Here is a 6,000-nt window from a genome sequence, read left to right as displayed (position 1 = left end):
GTCCAACATTGGCGCCGCTGTCGGGGACGAGAGCCCTAAGTAGGTGACCGAGACTAGTCCTTGAGGATAGAGGTCCCTCTGGCTTGCCGGAGTACTATTTTACATTTAGATAGGATCAGAGGGTGGTGGACTCTCTAGGTCTTAGGAGGAGTCTAGGGAGCGTGTGTCTGGCCTGGATCTTTCGTCTTAGGTAGTATTAGGTAGTAGTAGGTTGTGGTGTAGAGAGTAGGAGTTGGAGTGGTAGATGTGGTGGTAGGTTTGACTTGAGAGTCCGTGTGAGGCTAGGAAGCAACCAAGACGTCAAAATAACCATCTCACATTGATGAGTAGGAGTAGGGTAAGTAGGATATCTTGATTGTTGATCTAGAGTACTTTATGCATGTCTTATTTGCTGTTAGGCTCATCAGAGAAGTGGAAAATGCTAAGTAGGAAAGATTGTAAGTTGTGTTTGGAAGCTGATTCGAAGTCCAAAAGTTTCTGTGATTATTGCTGAGAGCTCTACAGAGCATAGGGAGTACTACTGCCAGAAAAAATCTGCATTTTAAGACAGTAGACATCCTACGCGTAGGATGTCTCTAGGGCACTTTTGGCAGGGAATTTGGGAAAACTGAGGTTACCAATGTGTTCAAAAGGGGGGGTTTACCCAAAGTATACATTGAAACTAAAGTTTTGACCAACTCTTGACACCCAAAAGACCAAAGACGGAGTGTCAAAAACGCGAAAACAAGAAACTTAAGATTCTAAGCACAATTTTGCATAAAAATTGGTAGGAATGCTTGAAAAGTAGTGCTCAAGACTTGGGGATGCCTGTGGATGAATTCTGCCACAAATTTCATCAGTAGACATCCTACGCGTAGGATGTCTAGAGAGTGATTCTGGAAGCAAAAATCAAGTTTTGGCATCATACCCATATTCTGCATGTTGTGTTGGACACACACACCAAAGCTCATGTCATTTGGACATATAGACTGAGAGTTAAGGGGATGTTACTCTTTTAGAGAAATATTTTCCCAAAAGTGGTGATTCTGAGCAATTTTGACATCCAAAATTTGCTGTGATCACATATTCTTGTTATATGCATCAAGAAGCACCTTGGGTAGAAACAGAAGTCCATTCTAAGAAAAAAAGACATCCTACGCGTAGGATGTCTACAGGGTGATCTGGTGGAAATTTTGAAATTCTGAGTTGACCAGTGTGTTTAGAGGGTAGGATTTACCCTATTTTCACATGGAAGGGGGAACTTGACCATATCTTGATAGGATAAGGCCAGATAGACTGAAATTGCCAAACATCCTACCCAAATTGTGCCAAGGCATTATTCCAAGACCAAAACCATAGGATGGCTACAAGAGCATGATCTGCATGATATATTGAGTGACTGAGAGAGTTTCCATCTCATTTGGGGGAGAAACGGGGGTCCTAAGCAGACTTTAGCACTTTTGACTGAAAAAGACTAGAACTGGTAAAATTGGGGTCTTTTGAAATCCAAAACAAAATCTGAGCATATCACTGGGTTGCTGACATCAAGGGGAAGCTTTGGGACAAGTCTGGGGTCAAACAGGCCAAAAAGACATACTACGCGTAGGATGTCTCAAGGCCATTGCTAGGTCCAAATGAAATTCTGAGCATACCACAGTGATCAGCACCTTAAGGAGAGTCTGTGGTTTAAATTTGGGTTCCTTCTGAGTAAAAAGACATCCTACGCGTAGGATGTCTAATGCATAATTCTGAAACCAAAATTCTACTGTGACCATACCATGCTGTCATATAGCCTTAGGCAAGCCTCCTAGTCAAATTTGGTCCAATTTGGAGTTGATTTGACTTAGAAATTCATCAGAACAGACATCAGGCTTTTGGAGCAGATTCTTGATCATTTGACCAACCTATAAGTGTCAGAATCAAAAAGTAAAAATAGCTATGAGTTTAGCACATCAAGGGGAAGCTACAGTGCAAGTTTGGACAAAATCTGAGCAGTTAGACATCCTACGCGTAGGATGTCTTCAGCTTGATTTAGGACTCCAAACCAACCTATGAGCACACCACTGTGATCAACACATCAAGGAGAAGCTGGGGTGAAAATTTCAAGTCATTCTGAGCAAAAAGACATTTTCAAGTCCAAATAAAATTCTGAGCATACCATTGTGTTGCTGGACTCAAGGGGAGTCTCTGGACAAAATTTTGTTCAATTTTGAGCATATAGACATCCTACGCGTAGGATGCCTCTAGGCTAGTTTAAGGGTCCAACTGTAATTGTGACCATACAAGAGTGTTCACAGTGTCACAGAGATCCAAATCTTTTTTCAAAATTGAATTTGGACTCATTTTGACCATTCTAATCTGCAATTCACTGTTTTGGCCATAACTTTCACAAATGGTATCGGATCGGAAAAATTTTTATATCAAAACGTAGCTTGAGAGTGACACTACAGATCTTAAAGCGAAACATGAACTAGATGTATGCCAACAGCAACCATTTAGTTCAACTTTGAAAAAAACATCGTTTAAGGCCTCAAAATGCATCCAGAAGTCATGGGTGTCTAAAACAGACAGTTTGAAAGAATTGTGAGAAAACGGTCACGGTTTTTGAAGACTGCTAAGTTAGCAGATTGAAATTATCTTTTGGGAAAACCATTGGTCACCCGCTGGAAGGTGCTCAAGGAACAAGTGTGGCCGTCAAAGGTACATCAAGGATTTTTGCATTCACTGTGAAAAAGTTAGCCAGCTAAATAGAATTTTGCAGATTGTGTGCTAAAGTGAACACAGGTTAGCTCGACTCAAGAATCGCTACAAAGGGAGCAGTCGTTGCAGTATAGTGGTAAGTTGCATAACTTATCACAGTGCTTCCACTAGATCGAGGCCTACTAAAAAGCTCTAGGAAAAGCAAGCAGCCAGACAAGACAGTATCAGTCTTGCAAGCAAGGGAGCTAAGAAGTTCAAGCAAAGCCCAATTCGGAAAACTCAGAGATTAAGGCATCCACAAAAGCTGAAGAACCTCAAGCGAAAAATACCGACACAAGGGTGCTAATAGTTTTTATTAGCATTGAGGCAAGCAATTAGAGCTATCACTGAACAGGTACAACAAGGGAGTCAAGACGAAAGCAATGGCGTCTCAAAGGAATCAGACCAGTCAGGAAGAAGCTTCAAGTACATCCACAGATATTACAAGAGAGCAAATTCAGATCTATCTGATTGGATATTACAAAGGACTGCCATGCTATGAGGATGTCAATCGGAATTTGTACATCAAGACAAAGAAAGATACAGAGGAAACTCGGACATCTCAATATGTGGAAGTTGAAACAGCGAAGAATGTACTACACCCACATCCAAATTTCATGGAAGACTGTCTGGGATCAATTTACATGAGGCACGGAAAATACATCGACAATGAGATAGAAATGTTGTACAAGGATCAACTTACAGAACTCTACGCATATCCTCCAAGTATTTTTCTGTACAAAGCACAAGATGGAAAACAGAAATTTGGTACCCTCTATGGAGATGAAGACGGTCGATACTAAAGGGCTATCACAAGTCATGAAGTTCCTGTAGAAAACAATCATTACTTTACAGCAAAAGCGTTTGGCTCAAGAGGCAAAGACTACATGTCTAAAGGGGGTATTGTATACCATCTCGTCATGGGTTTACCTCTAACTACGCACCTGGAAGAATTGACACCTACGGCTGTCACTACACAAATGAGTGACACACCACATGACACACAACAAGGCACAACACAAGACACAACATGGAAAGACACAACACAAGTCTCGTGCACTACACCAGCACAAGAGGTACCAGCTATGAAGATAGCCCAACTTCAAAAAGAACTAGCTTGGTCTCAAGAGCTACTTAACAAAGCACAAGAAGTCATATCATCAGGCATTAAACAGATGCCAACATCAGATATGAAACCCTCTCGGATGGGGGGAGTTCAAACTCAACAAAGAGACCCTATCTCTTCAAGAGTGGGATTAAGAAGTCCAGTTTTACAAGAAGTAGTGTCCTTTTCAGGAGTCCAAGTGGAATTTCAAGAAGTATTGGAAGATGCTGAGCCGGAGGAGAGACCACTTGAAATTCACAATGCCCAATGTAGAAGGTCAGGTCAAGATGTCATTGTGGTCGACAAATACGATAGGCACTATGAAATAGCCGATGTGAAAAATATGGATGAGTTTAGCAATTGTGGGCAACCTGTAAGTCACATACTTGGACCCCGTCCAAAAGCACCATCAAGGGAAACGGAAAACAAAGATTTGGTTCAATCTTCACCCTCAGTGCAGAACTCGCCAAAATCAACTCGGAAACATAGCCCTAAGGCTATGCAGAAGCCCCACGTCAAAGACCATATACTGATGGAAGAATTAGCATCACAACTGGTAGAAAGCATGGATAGTGATTTGATCTTGTATGCAAGCAATAATGGAAGCTATTTTCATCTTCTCAAGGACAAGACGATGAAGGATAAAGAGACAAAGCCAGTGGATACACCTAAGTCAGTCGTAATCTACAGGTTCATGCATGCAAAGAAGAGGTCATTTCTGTGTCTAGATACCATAGGAAACCATTATCAACAGTATTATGGAAAGCTGCCTCGTCCAAAAGGTGCACATGTTGAGATAACAACATATTGCGACCAATGTGCCATTGGTCATTTAGTGAAGGACTGCCCAGCAAAGCTCTACATGGAAAAGAAGAAGCAACAAGCCAAAAGCAAAGTTCAGACAGTGACAACAAGGGAACGGAAGAAGGAATCCCCAACAAGATCTCCGAAAAAGAAGCAGATCTTGTCACAGAGCACAAAAGATAGGCTCAAGACACAGTTGCTTGAAGTCAAGGGTGTCAACGACATTATCATAGAGAATCATGCTTTCAAAAAAGATCAATTGAATTAGCTGATTCAAGATCGTTTAAGGAACCTCAGTGAGGATGAGTCAAAGCATCCACAAGGTGATGAAGATGAAGCTCGTAGTTCAAGGTTCGAGAGCAAAAGAAGCCAAGATTGTGGCGATAGTGAGCCAACGCAAGAAGAGGTGGCAGAGGTAACAAAAAGTCTTAGTGCCACATCACAAGTGGAAGACATGCAAATAGAATCAATGGATGAAGCTGAAAGTCTACCAAATAAATTTTCTATTGTGGACTCTTCATTGGTGATTGAACAAATCAAAGAGTATGAGAAGCTAAAAGAAGATGTAACTAAAGACATAGAATACACACAAGAACAGAAAATGACTGAGTCCAAGATTGACTACCAAGGACTAGCAATACAAGATATGAATGAATATTTTCGAGAAGAGACTCTACAAAATCCCATGGAACAATGGAAACCAAAGGCCACGGCGACCATTGCATCAGAAGAAGAGAGTAAACCTCAACATCCTGCTACACAAGCTTCAAAACATTTCCAAGAAGAAAAGTCACTATTGAATGACCTTCAAGTGCTAGAAGAAGTAAATAGTGACAGAGAGCTTCTAAAATCAAGAATCAAGGCGTCACAGTCAGAAACTACCAGTCAAATGACAAAGAAGTTCAACATACAAGAGGATGGCAAAGCCTTCAAGGCACAAATGTCTAAGAAAAGTACCGAAAGCAACGAGGACATCAATTACTTGGCAGCCAACAAGAAGATTAAATTCTCGTTGGATGTGCATGAGAAACTGAAATTCAACTTTACAGCAGAGATAGATTGCACTGCCACGACTAATGTCATGTCTTATGGGCTATGGTTACTTCTAGGTAAGCCAGAACTGTATGAAATTCAGGTACAGGTTCCTATATCACATGGAATAGCCGTCACAAGTTTAGGGATTGCGAAAGCTACCCTTAAACTACGGTCAAAGGTAATCAAAGACAAATTCCTAGTGGTGGATTCCTCCAAAATGAATACACATTTGATTTTGTCCAAGCACTGGGCAAAAACATTGGCAGAAGAACCTGAATTTTCAACAATGGTCATCACGACTAGCTCTCAAGAAATCCAGCCTACTACTGCTCCAAGAT

This window comes from Adiantum capillus-veneris, chromosome 28 (assembly GCF_014529385.1).
Source record: "Adiantum capillus-veneris isolate H3 chromosome 28, ASM1452938v2, whole genome shotgun sequence".
Lineage (NCBI taxonomy): Eukaryota > Viridiplantae > Streptophyta > Polypodiopsida > Polypodiales > Pteridaceae > Adiantum > Adiantum capillus-veneris.
The sequence above is the reverse complement of the archived record's forward strand: the minus strand, read 5'-3'. Positions refer to the sequence as shown.